The 27,430-nt window shown below is 46.5% G+C and overlaps 1 protein-coding gene across 19 annotated transcripts in view; it reads left to right on the top strand.

The window, feature by feature from the left end:
• Positions 1–27,430, top strand: part of LOC145525154 (uncharacterized) — a 371,065-nt gene that overhangs the window by 109,355 nt on the left and 234,280 nt on the right. For 8 of the 19 annotated variants that reach the window (XR_014068040.1, XR_014068048.1, XR_014068051.1 and 5 more), the window contains one exon: positions 19,813–19,958. The exons of the other annotated variants lie outside the window; for them this stretch is intronic. The gene's annotated coding sequence lies outside the window, so the exon portion shown is untranslated. The remainder of the gene's footprint in view (positions 1–19,812; positions 19,959–27,430) is intronic. 19 annotated transcript variants of the gene reach the window in all.

Genomic DNA, 27,430 nt, shown 5'->3' with positions numbered 1-27,430 from the left:
TATGGGCCTCAGCTCATGGCTGTGTGTCCTTGGGGAAGTCCCTTCCCCTCTCTGGACCTCAGTGTCTTTATCCACAGAGAGGGATGCAGACTCAGATGAGCTCAAGAGCATGAAATGCTTTGTGACCAATACTTCACAAATGTCAAGGATTGCTGAGTCCTCTGCTCCCAGGAACTAGGGAGTCAGAGAACTCTGCATTTAGCTTGCTAACAATTATGCCAGAGGTGGCTCTAAGGAGCCAGTATTGCTAGACCTTACCCAGAATCAAAGGCGTTCCTTCCTTCCTTCCTTCCTTCCTACATTACCAAGACTTGGTTACCAATGCCAACTTCCCCTTTCCTATATCCAAACATCTTAAATCCCAGATATGGACATTGAAATGATCTCTTTTAGTTGGTAACATATTCTTCAGTCCCTCTAAGGTGGCTGACAAGATAATGGCAACGTGTTTTTAGTACATCCTCTGGGCAGAGTGCTGGCCACTATGTAGGAGATGCACTTGAAGACGTGGGCAGAGGGGCTGACTTGAGCAGAGGCACAGGGTGGAAAATGGTATGGAGGACTCAAACAGCCTGTGATGGTGAGTCATGTGTGTCAACTTGGCTGTTCTCTGGCACCCAGTGATTCACTCAAACCCTATTCTGTTTCCATGAAGGTATTTTGCAGATGTGGTTAACATACGCTATCAGCTGTCTTTAGAGAAAAGAAGTTATCCTTGAGAGTAAGAGTGGGTCCCATCCAGTCATTTGAAAGGCTTTTAAGGACTGAACTGAGAGGTTTCTTTGAAGAAGGAGAAATTCTGCCCCAAGACTGCAGCTTCAGCTCTTACCTGAACACTTCCTTTCTGTGGAATTGCCCTACAGATTTTAGACTTGACAGCCCCACAGTTGCATAAGCCAAGGTCTTGGAATAAATCTCTTCATAGGTCTGGGTCTATGTCTTTATCTATGTGTCCTACTGGTTCTCTTTCTCTGGAGACCCCTGATGGATACAGAGCCCCAAGTGAGAACTTAGGACCAGGGTCAGTAGGAGGAACAGGAGATGAGGTCCAGCCTTTTCCATTCTTTCCTTCACTGCTCCAGCCACAAAGACCTTTCTAGTCCTCAGATGTGCTAGGCATGATAATAGCTGCCAGACCTTGGCATTTGCTCTTTCCTCCCATTGAAATGCCCCTCTCTTAGGTACATGAATGCCCTGTACTGTCATTTGGTCCAGATCTCCACTTAATTGCCACATCCTGGGAGAGTTTGCTTGACTAATTTAAAACATCCACCGCTATCATCCTTCTTTTACTCAGATTAATTTTTCTTCCAAACACTTACCACTTCTTGCTATTTTATGTATGTCTTTTGTCTGTCTTGCCCACTGGAATATGAACTCCTGAAACTAGAGACATTCCTTTTTCACTTCCTAGCGTGGTGTTTGGCACAGAGAAGTCACTCAGTGGGCTCCAAATTGTGGTGGGTTTCGAGCACTGTGCCAAGTAATTACAAGGAGTTTAAACCAGCTTCACCAACCAATGTCCTCTTGACAGCCGTGGGCTCCTGGGGAGTCACTGTGTGTGTGTGTGGGAGTGGAACTCACAAAGAGATGCCTGTGAGAAACAGCTTGGAGGCACTTGACAATTTTCCCTTATCTCTGATGATCCATGTTGCCTGGCCAAGTTGTTCATGAAGGAGGCCTTATGATGCATCTCAAAAAAGCAACCATGGCCTCTCAATCACTCAGTACTTTTTGGAAGGAAAAACAGATATCAAAAATGAAAGTGCACAAACAGTAATATATGATATCAGATCCATCATTCTTTACAGCAACATGGACGATGGTGCTTGGAAAACAGCAGTTGCACCCAAAAGATAGACAGGCAGTTTTGACATGTCTTGCCAGAGAAGAGTCACCCACCCCATCCCCGTCCCCCCACCCTCCCGGCCAAATCACAGGGAATGACAGAATTACAAACAAATCAATCAGGCAGAGAACAGAATCAGCAGAGACTCAGGACTTGGGTGGTAGTAACAGGATGGCATGCCAGCATATCTCAATCACAAGCAAATGGGTGGCTGCCCACAAGGCAGGTCTCTTGCCTCCAATACCTTGGTTGGTGATCTGTCCATGGTGCTGAGTCATACTACTCAGTGTTAACTAGTGTTGGAGAGAAGCAGTCCCAGGGGATAATTATCAGTCATTCACTCCTATGTGAGAGTGAGCTTATTGTGGATTGATGAAGCTGGAGTTGGGGGACAGATACTCAGAAATCCCAAACACATAAGCCTACATGAGCCAGTTGATAACACAAACAAGAGAGACAAGTTGTAAAACGATAGGGAGTGGTGGGGATTGTGGTTTAAGATGATAGGGACTGTGGTTAACTAGATGGCACATGCCCCATCTAAACAGGGTAGCCACCTCTTGTTCCAAATGAATTGGAGGCCATGTGGGGGCTGTGAGAAGAGCGTTTTTCATCAGAATTTGAAAGAGGAGCCGTAAACCTCTTTTAGATGGACTCTCTGAGTTTTAAGTGCTTGCAGCGAATTCAAAGACATTCTTGATTAGCCCCTTATTTTAAGATAGAGATATTGGGTTCCAGAGAGGGGAAGGGACTTGTTCAAAGCATCTCAGCATGTTGATGACAGGATAGTGCCTAGAACCTCAGTGCCTGACTCCTGATTCAGTGACTTTCCCTCTACTTCAGTTTGCTTTCCTGTTTGACAGGAGAGGCCTCTCCTCTATGAGCTCCAGGCCTAGATAATGCAGGTGAAAGGATAAAATACGGGGGAAGATGTTTGAACAAATCAATCCTGAATGTTGGAATAGCACAATATAGCCACAATTATTTCCTACATCCTAGCTCAGCTGTAGTGCCAGGCCTAAGGGACAGAGGCCTAGGGAAGGAGACAGCAGTATTAGAGGGTCAGAAATGCCTTTGAAAAGATGAGTGCCTCTTCTGGACCACTTGCAGAGTCCTGGGACATCCCTCGGGGAGACCTCTGGGATCAGGGCCAGATGCTCTCCCTCTTCCTTTCATCCTAATCAAGCTTCATAAGAGCAGCTCCTCTGGCTGCAGATCTAAACCCCAGAAGTGGTAAACTGTCCCTGTAGGAGTTCTCTGTACCAGACAAATCAGGCCGATTACGGAGAAAATCCAGCCAGGGTGTATCTGGCCTAGCCAGGAGCCCCCACCCCCTCCCAAGTCCCAGCCTCCTTCTCCTCCTACTCCCTGGCCTGTGGCTCCTGAGCCCTTGTCCCCCAAAGCCAGATGAATCTTTCTCCCTCAGCAATGCTGGGGACACAGTCTACATTAGGCGAATCAACAAGGCCATCTCAGAAGAGACCAAATAGGAAATAAGAGGCCCCATTGCCTAATGGGACTTATCAATTATGATCTAGGGCCATATTTCTTTGAGGGGTGATTGTTTCACAGAGTCTGACATCTCATATAGCTTTAAATTACTCACAACCGGGACGGCTTACAAGATAGCAGTAAAATCAGGAGAGGATTGGGCAATGTAATTATAGTATGGAAATGATGTTGATCACTCAAGCAGGGAGCAGACCTTGAATCGAAAACCCTGCTCTCTCTCCCCACCCCCTCCTTTTAGTTCTCCTGCTCGGGACTGTAGAATACACAAAGCCTGGGAAACATGGGGGGTAACCTCACTCCTGCCCAGGAGCTAGAATCAGCCAGGTCCCCATGTAAGATGATATGAGGGATGCGGCTGGTACGGACCCAAAGGATAAGGACAGATCCAATAGGTCTAAAGGCCAGAAGGCAGCAGTCTGCAAGAGTGGCTGATTGCCCAGGTTTATGGAGGTCACAATTTCCTAAATTCTCAACATATGCTGATCATTATATCAGGATCTGAAATTATTGAGTATCATCTTAATGTTAGACACCATGTAAAGCTTTGAGGATACAAAGATGAATTATTTCAACTGTCTAACGAACACATGCGGTGTGCAAACATTGTGATGGAGTCCAGATACAGAAAAACTTATTACTCACATTTTTCATTCAAATACTTATTGCTGATTGACTAGTTCGTGGGACTGCTAAACTCCTCATCAAACCCATTTCCTCCTGAACACACAGTTAGGTTGCATTTCCCAGAATTCCTTGAAGTTAGGTGTGGATGTGGAATGGAATTCTAACCAATAGGATGTAAACAGAAGTGATGCAGGTCACTCCCTGGCCTGGCCCTTAAAATCCTCTTGCATGTGCTCTTCCATGCTCTTTCCCCAACCTGCCAGCTGGGTGTCAACACCCAGGGCAATCCTAGAAGGCCTCTTGTTGAAACTGGCAGAGCCATCGGTATATGGGGTTCCTGAATGAGCAGGTGGAGCATAACCCCTCCCCTATGCTAAGCCTCTGCTGACCTAAAACTATATTGTGTCATCAGGTGAGCAAAATATACCCATGCTTTTTGAGCTGCAGAAAGGTGGTTACTGTGGTTATCTAGACACTATACCAGGTATTGGAGGCATAAACATTGATGAGAGCCTTTCCTTGCCATTTACTATGGTCCAGGCAGCATACTAAGCTCCAGGAATGTGAATAACAGTTCATTCATTCAAGTACCTGGCCCTGAAATTATAGGGCTACATGATAAATAAATAATAATCAATTGATTATTTCCACAAATATCAATTAGATAAGCAGTATGCTCTGATCTTGGTGTTAAACTCTGGGGATACAAAGAATAATTCATTCAAAAATGGATTTATTTTCTGCCACATGCTAAGCACTCAGCATTTGGGGATTAAAGATGAACAGAATTCTTATCCTCAGGAGGTTCACCACTTGGTGGAAGAGCCAGGTCATGGTGAAAGTGGAAGTGTTAGTCATTCAGTTGTGTCCTACTCTTTGTGATGACATCGACTCTAGCCTGCCAGGCTCCTCTGTCCATGGGAGTCTCCAGGCAAGAATATTGGAGTGGGTTGCCATGCCCTTCCCCAGGGGATCTTCCCAACCCAGGACTGAATCCAGGTCTCCTGCATTGCAGGCAGATTCTTTACCATCTGAACCACCAGGGAAGATGTAGGTCATGATGGTGCAGTGCAAAAAATGCTAAAATAAAACATTAAATGAGATTCTGCAGGAAACCAGGAAATGATCCCTGCTTCAATCTGAAGAGGAAGGGAAGAGATCAGGAAAAACTACAAACAAATGGAGATTTTAGATCTGAGCTTTGAAGGATGCATATAAGTGTTTTAGGCAGAGAATAGGTGGAAGGGAAATCCAGGCACATGGAACAGCATGTGCTAATGTGATGTGCCTTGGGATCAGTGAAAAGTTTGATGTGAACAGAGCTCAGGACATGTGGCAAGAACAGAATCAGATGAGCAGGGCTGTAGTCTGAATCTAGGGCAAATGCTCTTGTCTCTCTATCTGTGGGGTGTGTTATTAGAGCTAGGAGGGTTCAGAGACTGCAGATTAATTCCATCTTGGACTGAGGTGGGAGTCAATGCTCTATCTTAATTTGCTCCCAGCCCCATGGGCAGGATGGGCTTGCTTTTCCTTTCTGAATTATACATTTAATACACATGCAACCCTATGACATTATCCCACTAATATTATCCCCATTTTATCAATGAACAAACTGACTGTTGGAGAGGTAAATTATCCACTCAGATCACACAGCTGTCTGACCCCATGGTTGGCATTTAAACCTCCAGGTAAGACCACCTTCCCAATGTGCTTGTGACCCTCAGCAAAGTAGGAAGAGGGTTTTCTGCCCCAATGATGCAAAGGTTTTGAAACCCTCTGGGGTTAATACTAGACGAAGGCCGAGGAGCTTCCCCTCCCCAAAGCTAATGGCAACTAACTCAACACTGAGCTCATGTGCATGTACGTGGTGGGGGTGGGTAAGGGTGGGGAAAGTGCTAGCTGAGCCCAGACCAGTGCGAGCTGTGCTAGGAAGGAATAAATCTCTTCATGAGCCAACATTAATACAAGCTTGGCAGGTTCTGGGCAGGCCCCTGGTTGATTATGCCAGTGGATGCCGGGGAGGGGAAGATTGAGCTGCCGGGGGTGGCGTGAATACACAACATACAAGGTAATATCTTGAAAATATATAGCATTCAGCAGGCAGGCAGCTGAAGGTGGGACTAAGGGGGGATGATGGGGGGGTGGGATCTGTTTACAATTATGATGGCTAGAACCTAATGCACGGGGCTCACAGGATGATGCCCAGGGCACTTATCCACCTGTAGTGGTACCCATCATTCATTTATCGTGTGTTTATTGAGCACCTACTCAGTGCCAGGCACTGGGGTACAGGGCTGAACATCCAAACATATCACTGCCTTCACGTTGGTCCTAGACTGGTGGGGCAGACAGAACTACACAGACCATCATGCCTATTGCATAAAAAGTGCATTAAGGATAAAAGCAGAGAGTGGTGAGAACTTAGAAGGCTGATGTAGAGGTCATGGAGGACTGCCTGGAAAGGGTGACATTTGAATGAGAGCTGAAAGATGAATTAAAGTTGAATGTGGAGTGTGCATTTATGTAGCAGGGAATAGGGAACAGAGAAGGGTCATATAGAGGCCCTGAAGTTATGTTTGAAACTTGCAAACAACAGAAAGTAGAACAGGGCTCAACATATATCTGAGATTTAGATAGAAGCCAGGCTAGATATGGCCTTATGGGAATTGAAATGATTGGACTTCATCATAGAGCAATGGGGTGCCATGAATATTCTAAATGAGGAGAGTTACTGATCAGGGTCTCCTTTCTCAAGGTATCTCATCAAATCCTCACTGTAGCCTGATGAGGTAACCATAACAATTCCCTCTTATTTGAGTGAGGAAACTGCAGCTCAGGCAGCAATTTGCTTAAAGTCACACAGAAAAAGAGTGGCACCCTGGGCCCGCTGTATCCCAAAGACAATAAACGACTGAGCACAGATTCTCTAGCCCAGCATTCTGGACTTGTTGCTGAAAAGGAAGGTTTAGATTACAAAATATGGAAGGAGAACTCAAATCCCCAGACGTACCTTTGGTGGGAAACTGACAAAGGCTGGAAAGCTCAGATCAGAATTTAAGGGGCATGGACAGACAGCCTGGAGAAAGAGCCCAGTGTCACCATGACCTGCATAGAGTCTGGCTTGGGGGTGGCTAGTGGGAACCATCTGAGAGTGCCAAGGGTGTGCAGAGAGCCAGATACCTCAACCAGACAGGGGAGAGAAGGGGCCTCCATGGGCTGCTCACGCTGGGGCTTGGGAGGCGGAGACATTGCCCCTAGCATCCATCCACTGTAAATTCAAAAGGAAAAAAAAGACCCAAATAAAAGGGGAGGTCCTCTACCCCTGGAAACATCTTGTCAGCTCAGGTTTGGAAAGGGTAATCCGACTCACCTGCCACATATCTGCGGTCTCAGATTCAGCAAAAATTACACCCACGGAGACTATTAGTAGCAATACATTCATTTGGCAAATAAATGAACACTACCGTGAGCCTCACCCTGAACTAGGCACTGGGGTTAGAACAGAGGAGAAGATGGAGATGGAGGCAGCCCCACTGGAGCTTACAGTTTTGTCCAGGGTGGTATGAGCTGTACTTTGCTGAGAACCTGCTTTTGCACCATTGTAACAAGATGAGCTGTGTGCACATCCCCTTCTTTAAACTTCACAGCCATTCTGTGGGGGTAAGAACTTGTGAGAGACATTGCTGGTCCCATTACCTGACCAGGGTGCCGAGCCTCCAGCTTCTGTGAGTATAGGCTGCTGATAGCCCTCATCTTCCCTACTTCTGAAGATACGTCCTGGAGCTGCCTTGCTTAGAAACGCCTGGGGAGATAAGGGACAGTCTTTAGTTGATGACGAACTCTTACGGAACTCCTCCGGCTTCCTGTGGGACAAATATTTTGGTGCCATTGATGCTCCAGGTCAGGTCAGGCAGAACCTGGACCTCAACCAAAACCACATCTTTGTTTTGCTTCTTCTTCTCCTTTGCTGGCTGGCTCACCCCATCCTTACAAATTTTCTCTAGAACTCTCCTGCAATTAATCTCTCGTTGTTGTTCAGTTGTTCCATTGTGTCCGACTCTTTGCGACCCCGTGGATTGCAGCCCGCCAGGCTTCCTTGTCCTTCATTATCTCCCAGAGTTTGCTCAAACTCACATCCATTGAGTCGATGGTGCCATCCAACCATCTCATCCTCTGTTTCCCTCTTCTCCTCATGCCCTCAATCTTTCCCAGCATCAGGGTCTTTTCCAATGAGTTGGGTCTTCACATTAGGTGGCCAAGTATTGGAGCTTCAGCTTCAGCATCAGTCCTTCCAGTAGAATCTTCAGGGTGGATTTCTTTTAGGATTGACTGGTTTGATCTCCATGCAGTTCAAGGGACTCTCAAGAGTCTTCTCCAGCACCACAGTTCAAAAGCATCGATTCTTCAGCACTCAGCCTTCTTTATAGTTCAACTCTCACATCCATACATGACCACTGGGAAAACCACAGCTTTGACTATACGGAGCTTTGTTGGCAAAGTGATGTCCCTGCTTTTTAATATGCTGTGTAGATTTGTCATAGCTTTTCTTCCAAGGAGCAAGCGTCTTTTAATCTCTTGTACAAGAGTCCTTATCTGGGCCTCAGGAATAGGACTGGGGTGAGGCAAGAATTTGGGGTACAAAAGTCAAGGAGGCATATCTTCTCAGGGTCTGACCATGCACTTGTGTGAGAATGAGGGTTTTCTTCCTGACAGATGTTTCCATGCTACCTGATTCTCATAGATTCTTGATAATGAGGACACTCTGCCCTTGTATGAAGATCTGTTTGTCCCTAGTGGTGTCAGCTAGTCTGAAGACCAGGAGCTGTACCCTATACTTTATCCCTTCCCTGGCTCCTCAGTGTCAATATAAATAAAGACCTGAGTCTTGCAGCCACACTACAGCGAGCTTCACTGAACATTTCCCATCTCCATGCCACTGTCCAGACAGTCCTGCCTAATCCCACATTGGACGGGCAAGTCCTAATCAAAGTCCTGATCAAAGGTCAGCAGCTAGTAAGAACTTCTTCTGAGTTTTGATGACAGGGATGCAATTATAAGTTTAGAGCCCTGTAGATTCCAGAAGGGGGAAGGCAGGATATGATCATCACTCTGCACTTTTATTTTCCTGTAATCCACATGGCAAATAAAAGGCTTGCTGGGTGATGTTCAGGAAGCCGATTCTCCTCTCTGGGCCTCAGGATTCCCCATCTGTTCAAATGGGTGGGCTGGATGGGCTCAGAGCCAAGGACTCTCTCGGATGGAGCATTATATGCTTCCTGTTGTGTCTTGCTCCGGTCTCACGGGGCACAAGGGTTTTGAAAGCATTCATCAGTTAATGCATCACTTGTCATTAAAGATTCTTTCTGGATGTCCTCGTAGCTCCTACTTTTCCAGGCATTCAACCCCCCAGCCCCCACTGGTGTTGACAAATTGCTGCTTGAAGTCCATGGTCCCAGAGGCCTCCTTAAAATGTCCAGGAATGCAGGCATGGGGAGGGGTGAGGAGGGAGACTGGAGAGGTGTTGGCTGGAAGCCACAAGCCGCAGCAGCCAGAGGTGGGTGGAGGGGGTGGGGTGCCAGCACCCCAAGATTGCTCAGGCATCGTCGAGGCGGTCAGCAGCGTCCTGACTTTGAAAGCGATCCAAAGCGAGGTCTGCATTCTAGTCTCCAGTGATGTCACAGCTAATCATTAGCCTGGTAATTACATTGAAAGCCTTCTGCGATCTTATCCTCAGCAGGGTCATTAATGCAAGGCAACCACACCAGTAAATGTCTCATTAGTCTTATTTTAGACTTATGTATTTTTCAGGACTACAGAATTTTAATAGTCTGCCCTCCCCCCGGCTCCCCCTTCTGCGACATTAATATCTATTCCACATGCCAGATTCTTCCAGCTCTCCCCACTTTTCTGCCTTCTCTGCTCAAAGCCCCCAGAGGAGGTCCAGCAAGGAAGGAAGTCTAGAGTGGGGGGTCAAGAAGGGCTGGGTCTTTGCCTCCCTCACCAGCCCCAGGTCTGTTTCTTGCCCCAGTGTCTTTTCTGTAATGACAACCCTTTTCCTAGATTTTCTATGTCATCCTCAGGAAGCTTCACTCTTTTTATTTTAACCCTATTTAAACCTTTTTTTGCATTATTAAAGAAATGCATGCTCATTACAAAGACAGGAAGAAAAAATTACCATTAATCTCAGACCCCAGGCAAATGATCCTCTCCCCACTTCTTGTTCACCTCACCCCCTCCCACGATTCTGGCTTTTCCTTTGTCACTGGATTGGGCCGAGCTTCTCCCTTCTAGGGGTCTTTGGACATTGCTGTTCCCTTTGCCCATGGCATTTACCTCTCTTCTCGGCCCTTGGATGACTGCTACTCTCTCTCCAGGGTGCGGCCTAAACACCACTTCCTCTTGGAAGCCCCTCTCTTCCTTTCTCCATTGAAGGTTGTGGTTCTGCCATTTGAGGCCATTGCCATGTCCTACGCACACACATGTCATAATCACCATGAACTTGTCTACATGTAGCGCTGTCTGGTTGCGATCTCCCTGAATATGCAGATTGCTCCAGGTGGGCAAGGAACAACCCTATATGGTTCACTAACCTTATAGTCCCAATGGTCATCTCAGGGGCAGTCAGTACAAAGAGGCATCAGTAAGTACTTAATGAACGGATGGATGGGTGGATAGATGGATGGATGGATGGGTGGTTGATTGGATGAATGGATGGATGGATGGATGGATGGGTGATTGGATGGATGGAAGGACAGATGAACAGATAGATGGATGGATAGATGGACAGATGAATGAATGAGTAGGTGGATGGATGAATGACTGGGTAGCTGAACTTATTTCAGAATATTCTATAATCTTTCCTTTGCATTTTTAGATACTGTTGAAATAATACCACATGCAAATGTATATCTTTTTTTATTCTGCATTTTTCTATGTGTTAACAACCGTCAGCTTCTTTGATGGCTGCACAGTACTCCATTGGGTAGATGCTTCCTAACTTACTCAACTAATTTCTTACCGGCATGCATTTGGGAAGATGACGTTTCCTGTAAGTGAAGGCTCTGGGTTCCATCCCCAAACACCAGCGTTCAGATAAGTGTTGTGCTACCATCTGAGCAATGTGACATACAGTTACAGACAAGTGATATAATTTCACGGTGCCTCAGTTTCCTCATTTGTAAACAAGGGTAATAGCTTATGGGGTTATTATGTGGGTGAAATCAGTATAAGTACATAGAACAGTGTCTGGCACGCAGTAAATGTTCATTATTATTTCCTGGTTGTTGACCATGCATGATTTGGTGAGGGATGTCTGAAGAGGCGGAGCTTGATCTGCATCTCTGACTATGATATTAGGATAGCCAGGGCATCGCTAAAATCCTAAACCTTGAGATGTCCAGAATAGGAGCTGAAACATCTTCTTTATCCATCATGAGATCACAGTGTGGGGAGGCCTTTCTCCAAAGCATTTCTTTCGGCAGCCTGCACTGTCATTTTCCCATTGCCAATCTGGTCTCAACTCAGATCTTTCCTCTGAACAGAATGGTGGAAAGAACCAGGGCTTTGGAGTCAGGGAGACCTGGACTGGGGCCATCATGCTGTCCACTGTGAACCAAGAGACCTTTAGGAAGTAGCTCCTTGTTTCTGAATTTGAGTGTCATCTGTAAACGGGGCCAGGTGCACCCAGCTTACTGGTGGCTGGGTGAATCAAATGAGAAAGTGTGTGTCTGGTATCTGGCCCATGCTAGGACCCCGACTTCAGCAGTCACCATCCCTGGACAGGTGCATGGATGCCCTCTCTGGGATAACTTGCCAAATGTCTCCCATGTTCTAGGCAGGGCATGCTACAGGGACTTGGCATGCTATATCCCACTAACTGAGTGAAGAAAGGAAGAAAGAAATAAGGTAGAGAAATAGGTAGGTTTCACCTATGGGAACCCAAGGACACAAAACAGACTTTTCTTTATAAGCAGTAGCCCTGAATGTTCCTGCTTTCACTGTGAGGTTTGGGGCAAGTAACTTCACCTCACTGAACCCTGAGATCTTTTTTTAGCATCAAGCAGGGTGAGCTGGATCTCTGCATGTTGGTGGTGATGATTCTGTGAGATGACACTTAGTGAGTGCTCAAGTTAGTAGTTTTTTAAAGTTTTTTTTTAGTTATGTTTTTATAACTATTAGTATTTTTTCCTGGACAGTGGTAAGTGAAGTGCCCCAGAGAACTTGAAAGTCACAGAATCAGAGTGATAGGGCTGAAGAAAGCCTCAGAAAACAGCTCTCTTTACTCCTGGGGCCCCATGCCCTGAGCCAGGCTGCCTTGGATCTCCAGGATTTATGCTTATCTAATTCATAAATGAAGAGGCAATTCTCACCCCGAATCTTGTCTTCCTGGTTACTTAGCCTGGAGGTTCTCTCTGGGTTAATGCACCAGTTCATAAATATGTGTCTTGAAGTTTGGGGACCCTTCCACTGGTGTGTAGACTTCCCTAGTGGCTCAGTGGTAAAGAATCCACCTGCCAATGCAGGAGACCCAGGTTCGATCCCTGGGTCGGGAAGATCCCCTGGAGAAGGAAATGGAAACCCACTCCAGTATTCTTGCCTAGAGAAATCCATGGACAGAGGAGCCTGGCAGGTCCATGGGGTTGCAGAGAGTTGGACACGATTTTGCAACTAAACGACGACCACCACCACTGGTGTATATGCACCAAGAGACATAATCGGTGTTGGTCGTTTTTGCTGCTGGGTGACCTGAAACTAGCACAATGCCTGGCACACACAAGGTGGGGGCTTAATAAATATCTGTCATACAAGTGAATGAATGCGTTTTTACCTTGAGAAAAAGCTGCTGCTCCAGAGAGGCCAGCTGCCAAGCCCCCCTCCCTGGCTCTTTTCCCTGGAGCCTGTGATATTTAATTAATATGAGCCAAGCAGAGCCCACTTTATGGTGCTGGCCCAGGGGCCACCCATAATTGAGAAATGATAGGAGGCACCTGGCGACTTGACCTTGGCTAATGATAGATAGATCCACATGGAGATCAGGAGCCAAAGACCCAGGGGCTGGAGCATCCGTCTAGAGAGCCCAGGTGGAAGGAAGGGAAAAGAGATGTTTGCAGCCCTGGAATGCAATCTCAGAGGGTGGGGGCGGCTCTCAGGAAATTCTGATGATGTGCTTTTCCTGGAGGAAACCCGGAGAAGTGTCATGGGGTCACCACAGTCTAGGCTCTGATGAACACTTTACAGAGAGCTTCAGAGTGGCATCAGAAGCTGCTCTTTCCCAGCGTCCTGACATGCTGGGAACTCAGTACATATCTGTCGGATGGTGAGTGAAAAAGTAAAAGACCTCAGGGGCTCTTTGAAGGAGAACAGAATGGAAGGAGGGTCCCACAAGCTGCAGGGGGGGCAGGAGTTCAGGGGTTGGGGCACAGGTGGGTACCACCCCCTCCCTCTGCTCCTGCTTTTGGCTCTGGTGAGGTTATGGGGGGTGGGGAGGATCTCTATGTCCCTAAGCTCAGTCTGAGGTCACCTCCTTCACTCCCCCGGCTCCAGTGTCTCACCCACCAAAGATGCAACCCCTCATTTCCTTCCTAAGGGTGAAAGGAATCTATTTAGAAGAGATGCTGCTGTAATGTGTGGCCCTGAGGTGTGGGTGGAGGGTGGCTGCAAGACCCTAGGGGTCTTCACCTCTCTGCTGAGCAATGTCTGGGTGCAGAAAGGAACTCGAGGGTCCCTGTCATGCCTTCATGGGGCACATCACAGTGGCCAAGGGCACGAATAGCAGAAATGGAATTCCAATGACAAGTTTCCCATAGGGTCATGGGGGCCTTTGGCAGGGAGGGAAGGCATCTAAGGTCAAAGACTTATGGGCTTCTGATGACCAGGAGGTATACAGAAAATGGCAATACAGCAGAGCACAACACTTTAGGGTTTATAGAGCATTTTCAGATTCATCTCTGGGAGGAAGAAGAGATGATTGATGTTCCTACTCGATGGAGGAGCTAAGTGCTGCTTGGAGAGAGCAGCAGGCCCAGAGCTGGGAAACCTTGAGACTAACAAGGGATTCTTGACCGCTTCCTCGCCTGTGGCCCCTGCCACCACCCCACCCCTGCTGGAACTGCTAGCTTTCCAGGGAGTGTCCCATCGCTCTCTCTCTTTTTTAAATTGTGGCAAAGTACCCTTACAAAATTTAACCATTTACATCTTAACCATTCTTAAGTGTTCAGTTCAGCAGCATTAAGTACGTTCACGTTGTTGTGCGACCCTCATCACCACCCACCTCCTGAAGTTTTCATTTTCCTAGACTGAAACTCTGTCCCCATTAAACACTAACCCCCACCATTTCCCCCTCCCTGCAACCCCTGGTGACCACCATTCTGCTCTCTGGCTCTAGAAATCTGGCTGCTCCAGGGACCTCTGTGGGTGGAATCATACAGTGTTTTGTACTTTTGTGGCTGGCTTCTTTCACTCAAAATAATGTCCTCTAAGTTTATCCATGTTGTCACAGGTGTCAGAACTTCCTCCCTTTTTAGGGCTGAATAATATTCCATTGTGTGTTCATACCGTATTTTGTTTATCCATTGGGCATTTGGGTTGTTCCCATGTTTTAGCTATTGTCGGTAATGACTTATGAACATGGGCTGACTACTGTGCCTTCAAGACCCTTTCGGGTATAATATTCTTTCAGGTTTATACTCAGAAGTAGAATTCCTAGTACGCACCTGCTAAGTCTCTTTAGTCATGTCCGACTCTTTGAGGCCCTATGAACTGTAGCCCAGCAGGCTCCTCTGTCCGTGGGGATTCTCCAGGCAAGAATACTGGAGTGGGTTGCTATGCCCTCCTCCAGGGGATCTTCCCGACCCAGGGATCGAACCCAGGTCTCTTTTGTTTCCTGCCTTGGCAGGAGGATTCTTTACCACTAGCGCCATGTGGGAAGCCCAGAACTCCTAGACCATCCAGTACTTCTATTTTTAATATTTTTGAGAATGTCTGTGCTCTTTTCCGTGGTGGCTGCACCATTTCATCTCCCACCAGCAATGCCAAGTCCTTCACTTCCTCACCAACGCTTGTAGTTTGCTGAAGAATCTTTGTTTTTGTTTTTGATCGTCTGTCCTGATGGGTGTGAGGTGGCATCTCACTGTAGTTTTGATTTGCGTTTCCTGAACGATTGGTGACTTTGAGCATCTTTCCAAGTGCTCATTGGCCATTTGCATATATCTCTTTCATGTGATACAGAGAAAGGCCTGGGTTCTTTGCAGTGCAACAGATCTTGGCCTAACAGACGCCTGAACTGCTCAGCTTTTTCACTGTGTGACTTTAGACGTGTGGCTTCCCCTCTCTGGGTTCCAATTTCCTTGTCGAGGTCCCAAGTTCAAACTATGGATGGAACCAGTTCATGGTTCAGAGGAAGGAGAATCAGCCTGTCAGAGCTGGGGAACGGGTTGGACACCTGAAGGATTTTTAGAGCTGACGCTTGGGATGCCGGCGACACACAAAGCTGTATCAGTTTCCCAGGGATACCATACCAAAGTGCCACCAACTGGGTGGCTTATAGAAGAGAAATTATCCTCTCAGTTCTAGAGGTTGGGAGTCTGAGACCAAGGTGCCAGCAGGTGGGTTCCTTCTGGGGCTGTTGGGGAGAGGGTATCTCGTGCCTCTCGCCAACTTTTGCTGGGCTGCTGGTACTCTTTGGCCTCCCTTGGCACGTGGAAGCATCACCCGCATCTCTGATTCCATCTTCACCCACGTGCTGTTCTCCTCCAGTGTGGTCGTGGTTTCCTGTTTCTCTTTTCATGTTTATTTATTTACTTGGCTGTGCGGGTCTCGGTTGCAGCACGCAGTATCTTCAGTCTTCATTGTGGCATGTGGAATCTCTTAGTTGCGTCCTGTGGGATCTAATTCCCTGGCCAGGGATTGAACCTGGGTCCTCTGGGTTGGAAGCACGGAGTCTTAGCCACTGGACCGCCAGGGAATTCCCTGAGTATGGTCCTGGGTGAGAAGGCTGAGTGGGAAGAGGTCACACAGACTGGCAGCTGAGGCCCATCCCTCTCTGATGTCTGATTCGGTCCCACCTCTGACTCCCAGAGTGGTCCAGGCTCCCACCAGGAGCAGCCTCTGCTCTCGGTCACACTGCCTCTGAACCCTCCTGACCTGCCAAAGGTCTGTAGCCCAGTGTCTCGGCTGTGAACTCGAGCATGAGTGCTCTCTGAACCTCCGTTTTCTCCCTTTCAAATAGGGAAGATTAAAATCCCTGCCTCTTTGGGTTGCTGTGAACTTGGAAAAAGATTATGCATGTCACGATGACAATGATGAAGTTTCCTGGGGGACTCAGTTGGTCCCCAGAAGATCAGCATCTGCAGTGTGTGATCTTGGTGAGTCACAATAGAACATCAAGTTCTGTGATCATGTCACGGGTATCCTTGGGAGAGCAGCAGCAGAAAGCACAGCCTGTAAGCCAGATCTGATCCACTGCCTATTCCTGTAAATAAAGCCTTATTGAAACACATCCATTTGTTCACACATTGGCTAGGGCTGTTTTTGAAATGCAGTAGCGGAACTGAGTCATTGCTACGGTGACCATATGATCCACAAAGCCTAAAATATTTATTATAGAAAGAAGTTGCAGATCCCTGGCATAGAAAAACATGGGAATTGGTATTTATAAGACCAGAGTTTAAATCTCAACCTTTGCCCTTCATTGCTGTGTGATTGACATGTGTTATTTATAAAAGCACCATTTCTGATTTGCCACATTGAAGTGATAAACTTATGCCATAGGCCAATTGGGACAATGAGATGAGCTCAGTGAAGCTTTTGACCATAGATATTGGCTTCCCAGGTGGTGTAGTGGTGAAGAATCTGCCTGCCAACCCAGGAGACCCAAGGGATGCAGGTTCAATCCCTGGGTCGGGAAGACCACCTGGAGGAGGAAGTGGAAACCTACTGCAGTATTCTTGCCTGGAAAACCCCATGGACAGAGGAACCTGGAGGGCTACAGTCTATGAGATCACAGAAGAGGCAGACACGACAGAGTGGCTGAGCACAAGCGAAGAAAAGAAAACCTCATCAGCGTGGCACAATTTCTGGTATGCTGTAGGTGCTCAATATATTCCTGTGGCCAAATGCAGAAAGGTTTCTATTTTCAAGACTTCGAGTTTGGTGCCCACCATGTCTGGAGGAGTCTCCAGTCCCCAGGCACTTAATTAACGAGGCCCCTTCAGACCTTCGTGGCTCAAAGTGCAGCCCCCAGTTCAAAAGCTCCCCTCTGCCATTCTTTACCCCGGGGAGCTCTTTTCCGTCCTGGTACCCTGTACTGCACACTTGGCCCCCATCACGCATCATGTAAGTGATGGAAAGAAGTCAGTCCGAGGAAAAAGACAGATTGAGTGCCTCCATGGCCCTGGCATTTCCCTCCAGATGCCTGGATTTCCATATATTTGAAAACCTAATATAAACAACAGAGAAGAAATTTGCATTTCGGGCAGCAAGGAATGAAAAATTGAGGCAGCGTAATGTATTGCCGGGCGCGGAAGAGGGATGACCGTGGTGAGACCAACCTCTTACGACAGGCCCAATAGGCCGGTGGCAAACTCATTTCCTGGCAGAATATAGGGTTCATCTGCTGGAACATTTAGCAGGCATCAAAGGAAGATCACTTCCACCTCTCCCCGCTGCCGGAGATGCCGCTCTCCTGCCTCTCTTTCTGCCATTTTATTAAACCCCTTTATGTGGTTTTAATACAATATGTATGATCCACATGGAGACAAATAAATTCTTATGTACTTTTCAGGATCCAGAGTGTTTTAATGGTTATGTATGCTTTATTTATATTTTCTGAGAGGCATTAAAAGGGCGATGTATAAAAATATGCAACCCAAACCAATGGTGATTTATGGTTACTCATCGAGTGATGGCAAAATGGGAAGTTATGAAGTTAATTTCCAGATGTGTGGAGATGGAGATGACTGGGGAGGACTGTGGCCTGCACTAGTGGCAAAGGGTGTATTAACTCTGACAAAGGCTGGGTTTGGCAGTAAGTAGGTCATAGGCATGCTCATGGGTCTGTAGCATTTTGAGGAAGTGATGTAGAGCCAGCCAGTGGGAATGTTGCTGTTGCAGATGGGAAAGAGGGATGCTCAGAGAGGTTAAGGCAGTTTTCTAAAGTCACACAGCAGGAAGGTGGCAGAGTTGGGGCGATAAGCCCTTCTGTGACTCCTCCTTGGGTTGTCACAAAGCTGCTTAAGAGTCTGTCGCAGATTTCATGATCTCCCTGGTGGCCTCCAGTTTGCAAAAAGACATGGGACAACTCCAGAGTAGGCAAACAAAGCAGGCCAGTAACTTTGTGATGCTTCCCTCCATGACCCTCTACTAGGACACTGTGCAGGGCAGAGCAGAACTGAGGTGTGCTGGAGCTGAAATTTATACTTTGGGAATCCACTTGGGGGACCTGTGAATCCACACAGGGACCTGTAAGCTGGCACTGCCATACACTTTGTGGTCTAGACAGGCATTAATTTACACATGGCACTGGGCTTGGGATGTTGGCTTATTAAACACCTGTAGGGTGGAGGGATTCAGAGCAATCACACGGAAACAAACTCTGTCTCTCGGAATTCTTTCACCCATGCCCTGCTAAACTGTCCAAACTCTGCCCTCCAAGTCTAGAAGCTCTTAGTTTCTGAGTTGGTGATTCCAGGGAACACCTTTAGCCTCATGGTTAGAGCGCAGGCTCTAGAGCCAGACTTCCTGGATTCCAGTCCCAGCCTCACTGCATATGAGTTCTGTGACCCTAGGCTCCAGTGTTTCACTTCTCTGGGGGGTCTTATTTCCCCACATGTGTGGAGAGGATGATGACACTTAGCCTGGAGAAGTAGTGCTGTGAGCAGCGGATAGTCCAATGTGTAGCGGGTTTTATCACAGCATCCCTAGTCTTCACACATGTTGATTTTCATCGCTGTTGTTATCCTACCTATCCTACCTTGGGAGGCTTCACGGGTGACACAGTGGTAAAGAACCTGCTTGACAGTGCAGGAGATGTAAGAGATGCGGGTTCAATCTCTGGGTCTGGAAGATCCCCTGAAGGAGGGCATGGCAACCCACTCCAGCATTCTTGCCTGGAAAATCCCACGGATAGAGGAGCCTGGCGGGCTACAGTCCATGGGGTCACAAAGAGTCGGACATGACTGAGCACCGAGCACCCTGAGTAGTTCTTACCCCTCTCCGGGTCTCAGTTTTCCCATCCGTACAATAAGGGATGGGATTGTGTCTTGGGTTTTAAGAAGAGGATTCCTAAATCTGGCAACTTGTACATTCACTAGTGCTCGTGGAATGATATTTACAAGGGGTCCCGCCACCTCTTTGACTCTCTGTATCGAAGACCATAAAAGCATTCCTTTCCTTTGGCTCAGCAACTTTCACTTCTGGAGCTTTCACCTTAGGGGATTAATCACAGGTGTACGCAAAACAGTAACTGCAAACATTTCTGTTGTGGCGTTTAAAATAGAGGGAAAATTGGAAGTGACCCAAATGGAAACATAAGCGGGGACAGGTTAAATCAACAGTGCCGTGGCAGTAGAATACCTGTGACCAACTGAGCACTTCCTGTGTGCCTAGGCTCGGGGAGCACTTGGCGGTGTGAGTAACCCTCACTCCCCCGGTTCCCCTGCTAGGTTGCAATCAGTCCTGATAGTTTGGCCCCAGGGAAACGAAGCTTAGAGAGAAGAAAAAATCACCCCATCTGCACAGCTGGCAGATGGCAGAGCTGGGAGTCACCCGACCATCTGACACCAAAGCTGGCCTCTTTTTTTTCCTTTTTTTAACGTCACACTACTCCTCAGGTTGATGTCAGCAAAGTGGCCCTGAGAAAAAAATGGAGCATTGATGACAGCTGTGCATGGATAGTCCTCCGTGAGAGACAAGCCTTCAACTGTGAGAACACACAGCTGCTTGCACATGTCTCTGAAACCGGCACCCACGACTTAAGGTAGAGCTTTATCCCCGTGTGCTTGTGAAAGTGCCTTGACCACCTTGCTGAGTTTCCTCTTATGGGGAAGATTCATCTCTTGTTTATTTCAACACCAATCTCTGAGCTCCAGGATTCTGGTGGCCCAGTATCAGGTTCCTATTTCTATTCTCTGTTTCATTGGTCCATCTGAATGTACCACGGATATTCATCCAACCATCTAGTCATGTCTGGAACCATCTCTCCATTGTCCATCCGTCAATTCACCCAGCGATCCGTATAGTCACCCACCCACTCACCTGTCCATTCACCCATCCATCTGTCTTTTCATTTATTCATTTATCTATTTCATTCATTCAGTTATTCATTAAGTTATCGAATATTCTTTAATACCTCGCTTGTATCAGGCACTGTGCTAGGCACCAGGGTCACAGAATGAGTAGGTCAGACACAGTCCCTGCCTTGAAGGAGATCACAGAAAAGTAGACTCATTGACTGAATAAGCAAATCATTGTGATCACTTCCTGGTCAATAACGATTTATGTCATCTGGCTTTATTTTCTTGTCATAGCATTTATCGCGACCTGCCAGTGCACTGTAATGTCCACTACTTGCAATCTGTCTCTTCACATGTTAGCTCGTTTTGTTCCGTGACCGCTGCATCTCTCATTCTAGGAGAGCGTCTGCCCAATACATGATTCCTGAACCAATGGATAAATGAATATGTGGGGTGGATGGAGATGTGACCTTGTGATGTGCTCTTGGCCTCACATGCTTGTGGTGTCATGGGGACTTAGATGATGATTGAGTGATTAGAAATGTGTGTCAGTTGGGAGGGCGGACATGCAGTGTACAACAAAAGGGAATTTGACTTAGTCTGGAAGTTTCAGGAAGTCTTCCTGGAGGAAGACATACTTCATTGGCGTCCTGAAGGAGGGTGTCAGAGTTTATTAGGTGAAGGCATCAGGGTGGGACAAGGCCCAGGGAACAGCAAGTGTAAAAGCTTTGAGTTCCAAAGAGCTTTTAATATAATCAAATTCTACCAGAGGACAGAACACTTTCTAGTGGGTAGATCAATTTTCCCCTCCATGATACTCTTTCTTATTCACAGCACATTTATGTAGCAAGGCAACCGTTTTCCCCTCTTATTTTCAGGTATAGAAACTGAGGTCCCAGCAAAGTTGCATGGCCAGGAATCATGTCTGGACCGCAGGGCTAGCCACCTGCTGGTTGGTTACGTGACCCTGCCATGTGCCATCATGGTCATCGGTGTGGGGTCTATATAACCCTCGCCAGTAGTGCTTGCCCCTTTCAGATTACTCAGAGTGACCGCTGAGTGCTTTGTGCACTGGTGAGCTCTGCTTTCAGGTGAGGTGGTAACGTGTGGACACAGAGTCTGGGGCCAAGTGAATGGGTTCAGTCTGAGCTCCACCTCCTGTTCTCTTTATGCTTAGATTCACTTACTTGAAAGTAGAATGGAGACCCAACACCCATGAGTAAGTCCTCAGTAAATGTAGCATTTCCTTCAACAAATGCTGGTAGAATCTTCTCCATCCAGCCTCTATATTATGACCTGGGGATACAATGATGACTTAGATATTGTTTTTATTTATACATATTTATGAGCTCTCTAGAACACCTGTCTCCTTGATGGCTTCCAAGGCAGATGTCCCCTTGTCTTCTCTGTGTCAGAGCCCATGATTGTTTTGTAACTTTGGGCAAATCACTGGGCCACTTGGGACCCCAGTATCCTCATACTCTCAGTGATCTCTTGGGTCTGGCACTCAAGATTGCCTGAGTCCACATGACCCTGTGATGGCCTGGGACGTTGTGGCTCATGTGCCCACAGATTTCCAGAGCTCTGGTAGAGGGGCAGGCCTACTTAATGATCATGAAATGGATCTTGGGGGATTCCCACAGGAACCTTTAATCCTGCAGGAACTGACTGTCCCAAAAGATAGCTAACAAGGAGGAATTTATATGTGATTGTCCCAAAAGGAAGGATAAAGCCAGTTTGTAGGCAACACGCCCAGACATCTGAAAGCTCATTTGTAAGGGGAGCTTCCAAATAATTCATCCCTGAGATAGATCCTGCCAGCATCTCTGGCAAATGTGTGGCTACCCTTCTGACCAAGAGGGAAGGCTCTCTGTCTAGGCTTAAGGTTCACACACTCGGCCATGACCTACCAGAGACCTCCCTGTAATTGCTGTGCATCACATGTAATACTCTCTTTACACACAAGTAAGGTGTCTTGGAAGGCTTCCCAGGTGGCGCAGTGGGTAAAGAACCTGCCTGCAATGCAGGAGACACACAAGATGAAGGTTCGATCCCTGGGTCATGAAGATCCCCTGAAGGAGGGCATGGCAATCCACTCCAGTATTCTTGCATGGAGAATCCATGGACAGAGGGGCCTGGTGGCCTACAGTCCATAGGGTCGCAAAGAGTCGGACATGACTGAGGCAACTGAGCACGCAGCATGCCCACAAGGTGTCTTGGAGCAAAAACTTCCTCATGAAAGTTCCAGTAGCTGGAAAAAATAAAGTTTTCTAAGAAACTCAAGAGTATAAGGAGAGAGCTTTCATCTGAATTATTCCCTCTTTGTCAGACCTCTAATAAACCCATCAGTAGTTCCAACAGTTCTGGCTCAAGATACATCCATGAATCTCTTTGGAGTCTGACCACATCTGGCTACCTTTGGCACTCTGCTCTGGCCCAGGCCACCGTCCTCTCACCCCTAGAGAGCAGTGAGATCCCATCTGGTCCCCGTACTTATTCCAGTCCTGCTTCCCTGTCTCTTCCAATCTTTTTTCCCACCAGCATGGTGGAATACCCTTCTTAAAAAAACCTAAGTCAAATCCCATCTTCCCCCATGGAAATGCTTCAGTGGCTTCCACAGATGGGGTTCCAGCTCCTTTCCTTGACCTGAAGGCCAAGTCTGCCCATCACTGATCCCTTAAGCATCATCTTCCCCTTACTCACAATATGCTCTGCTACACAAGCCTTCTTTTATTTCCTTGAATAGACCAAGCCCTGTCCCACCCTGGGACCCCTCAAAAGCTCTTTGCTTTGGGAAGGGATGTCCCCTGACTACAACCTCATCTTTCAAGTCTCAACCTGATCATCTCTCAGCAGAGAGTCTTCCTTCAAAAACCCCCTTAGGTGCATTCCCTGTAGCAGCATCTAGTTCATGAATCTTTATAGGATTTGTCATACTTTAGACCTGTTTTTTTTCTTTATTCTTTATCTTCCATCTTCTCCTGTAGACTATAAACTCCATGAAGGTGGGGACCAGGTCAGTTGTACCCAGTGCTCTCTCCCCAACTCCAGCCTCCAAGCCTTCATTTTGCACTGGTAGCATTGGAATGAAGCAAGCTAATGTTCCCAGGGTCCAGATGGAGTCATGGTTGTGGAAATATCTTCACAAACTGGGATGGTGCATGGGAAGAGGGAGAGGTCCAGGTATACCTTCTGTGAACATAGTGACTCTGAATCCTCTACTTGCCTGGGAAGCTCTGGGCTCAAGAAAATAACCTTAGTGTGGGGAAGGGGGAAGAAAAGAGCCTTGACTTTGGAGTTAGATACACTTGTGTCTAGGTTGTTTCTTGCTTTCTCATGACCTACAAGGAAAGGGTTTTCACATCACTGAGCCTGTTTTCTCATGTGCTAAAACAGAGATCATGCCTCCTCCTTTCAGGTTAGTTGATAGAGCTTCAGAATGGGCCACAGAAGAGTCTCAGTAAGCATCAGAGTTCATGTCTTGTCGTTCGTTTAGTTACTAAGTTGTGTCTGACTCTCTTTGACCCCATGGACTATAGCCCTCCAGGCTCCCGTGTCCATGGGATACTCCAGGCAAGAATACTGGACTGGGTTTCTTTCTTCAGGGGATCTTCCTGACCCAAGGATCAAACCCATGTCTCCTGTGGCTCCTGAATCGACAGAGCATTTTTTTTTTTTAAACCACTGAGCCACCAGAGGAGCCTAGTCATGTCCTATTCTATCTCAGTTTCTCCCTCCTTCCCCCTTCTCGCTCTTTATCTTTCTCCGTCTCTAAAGATATAACCTCCTCCTTCTTTTTTTTTTTTTATTGGAAATGGCTATCTTTCAGATGGTTAACAGATTTGTAAAAATAATTCCTCCAGGAGGAATTCTTCCCGTAGGAGTATACAGAGGACAGAACACAAGCAGGGGGCAGGACCATAAATTGAGCCTCGCCAGCCCACGATGCGCCAGCCTGGGGCGGGCCCGAAGTCATAACTTTCCCCTCATCCCCTCCTCAACTGCCAGTGCCCCGGCCCCTGCCCAACGCCATTCCATTTTCAAGAAGGCTCCCTTGACCTGTGGGTCCTTCAGCCACAACAGAGGTGACGCCGGCTGGAATCCAGGCGTGAAATTATGAAAGAATTGGGACCGCCACTGCCTCCAGTTGTGCACTGGCCTCAGATGTGAAATTGCCGTTTTTCCCTCCCCCCATCTCGCACCGGCCTGTCGCATGCGGGGCGGAAAAGATTGTATTTATCACCTGTCAGGATCTGCCAGAACTGAGTTACGTGAGGCAGGACAGCATAAAATTATCATACACAAGCATGAAATTACAAAATCGCTCGGAACTGAACAACAAAATTATTTCATTTCGGAGGGAGGCCATTCCATTTTTTAGCTCTGACACCTTGACTGCCAAACTTTGAATTGAAATTGAGTGTGAGGGCCATGGAATAGAGACAGCAATAACAAGAAGTAGCATGTAAACTAGCCATGCAGACACACTACATTAATGGCCCCCGAAACCTCCCACCAGAGATATGTAACTAAATAAATGTCACATGTTCCTGTTACTCAACTTGCCTTCCAGCAGCTAGAAATGACTCAAGCCAATGTTAGAACCCAGGACCAGTAGCTGAGGGTTCCTGGGAGGGCTTGAGTCAGGGTTGATTCTTCAAACCCATAGAGTGATGCCCTGATGAAACAGAAAGCATGCAGGCTTTGAAGTCAGATGCATGTAAATCTGAATGTGGCCTCCAACCCTAGTGAGCTGTGTGACACCAAGTGAATTTCTTAACCGCTCTGAACTTCCATTTTACCATCTGTCCAATGAAGACAATCCTAGGTTACTGCGAGGACAAAAATATCTCATGTAGTGTCTGGTACATAGTAGGTTTTCAAAACAGGAATTATGAGTGTTGGGGCAAGTGAGTTTACCCATCCTTTTCTTTCTTCTTTCAAAGTGTTTGTGTCATTTTTACATTCTGTAGTGAAAGCATTTATCCAGTGAGCTTTTCATTGAGCGTGGAAAAGAAAACTGACAGTAATTTGTGTTTAGACATAAAACACAGCTGGGTTAAATGTTGCTTCCAGTTTTTCCAACTTTCATGTACCCATACTCTGTCATGTGACTTTGCAGTCCCTCCCCCTGGAGGTGGGGCTTATTTCACCATCCAATTGTTTGTGGACCTGGCCATGTGACTTATTTCAACCAATGGACTGTGAGCAGGTGATATAGGAGCGGCCTGGCCTCTTGTATTCCTGCTATTTGCTGAAGAATGGCGTGCTCTTGGTAGATGCCGGGCTGTGGAGGAAGAGAGACAGATAGAGCAGCCAAGAGTCAAGTTGAGCTAACCCATAGATCTGTGAGTAAGGAAAGTAAATGCCTGTGCTTAGTCAATGAGATTTTGGGCATTGTTTGTTACACAGCAAAAACTGACTCATTAAGTAGCTGAACTCAGATTATTACAAACAGAGGTTTGCCTTCATGAATACTCTGCAGAACATTTAAAATTCATGTGAGACTCAAGGTAGTTCTTTACCGAGTGGAATTGTTTTGTGAATTGTAGTATATCTAGAGTCTCTGTCTTCTGTCCCTTAATGTTTCCCATCAACATGGGAACTAGTCTAGGACTGTGGATCTCTACTCCAACAGGCCCAACACTCTCTTTCCATTACACCTATTTTATAACACCCATTTTACCATCCTAAAATGAAATTCATGCCTTTCATCTTCATACACATGTAATTTCAAAAAAATCAATATAATGTCCTAACTGTAATATAAAGGAGGAATAAAATGAAAGCAATTTATAATAAAATAATGTCTATTTCAATATGTAAATTATCGGGAAACCATTCTCTGCCAGGAGACATAATGAAGCAGCCTGATGCTTGTACCTAGTTACAATGGATAAGTTGAAATTTCAGACAAATATTCAGTTGAATATTGTCGACATTCTTTCTCTATATTTGACATCTTGAAATAAGAGCTAAATTAGTATATTCATGTGTATGGGTGGCATCATTGTGAGCGGGTCTGCTGCAAATGTCGATTGATGCAGGTGTGTTGTAGCAACTCACATTCCAGGAGCAGCTTTGAGGTCAATGCCTGGATTATCCAAAATGGAAAACAAATTGATAGAATTTTAGATAAAGCCAAGCACCGCCTTCACCCAATTTATATTTCAGCTTCATTCCAGGAATAATCCCATGCAAAGTGAAGCTGTTCAAAAGAAGATTTTGCTGTATTTAAAGTGGATTTAAATTCCAGACTCAGATCATTACTAAGTAAAAAATTTACCAACATGATTGCCCAAAAGGGCATTTGCAATCCCTAAATCAAAGACTTGGGATCATTCTTCTTGACATGGGACTGTCCTGGGCATTGCAGATCCAGCATGGATGATTAAATCCTTCCAATCTCTAGGCAGGGTTTCTTAGCCTTGAAACAATTGACGTCTTGGGTTGGATAGTTATTTGTGGTGGGGAGGCTAATTAACAGCGTCTCTGGGCTTGACCCACTGGATTCCAGTAGTACCCTCTTTCCCTTCAAGTTGTGACAACCAAAAATATCTCCAGATACTTCCAAGTGTCCCCTGGGGGTGCAAAATAACCCTCTGTTGAGAAACAATGGGCCAGAATAATACCCCATTGCCCTATGTTCCTCAAATTCCCCTTGGAGATGGCACTACCTCCCTTAAGAAACACTCACCCATTTTAGTTTTTTAAAGCACCTCCATACCATTTCCCATAGTTACTGTGTCAATTTACATTACCACCAACAGTGCAAGAGGGTCCCTTTTTCTCCACACCCTCTCCAGCATTTATTGCTTATAGATATTTAAAGGATCAACATATATACACCATTGATACTATGTATAAAGTAGATAACCAGTGAGAACCAATGTATAGCTCAGGGAATTCTACTCAGTGCTCTATGGTGACCAAAATGGCAAGGAAATAAAAAAAGAGGGGATATACATATACAGCTAAGTCATATATATATATATATATATATATATATATATATATATGAAGCTAAGTTTCACTTTAGTTGTGTCCAACTCTTTGTGACCATATGGACTTTAGCCTGCCAGGCTCCTCTGTTCATGGAATTCTCTAGGCAAGAACACTGGAGTGGGTTGCCATGCCCTCCTCCAAGGATCTTCCCGACCCAGGGATCGAACCTCTGTCTCTTAAATCTCCTGCATTGGCAGGAAGGTTCTTTACA

Source organism: Giraffa tippelskirchi, chromosome 11 (assembly GCF_054371585.1).
Source record: "Giraffa tippelskirchi isolate mGirTip1 chromosome 11, T2T-mGirTip1v1.2.pri, whole genome shotgun sequence".
Taxonomy (NCBI): domain Eukaryota; kingdom Metazoa; phylum Chordata; class Mammalia; order Artiodactyla; family Giraffidae; genus Giraffa; species Giraffa tippelskirchi.
This window is presented reverse-complemented; position numbering and strand designations above follow the sequence as displayed.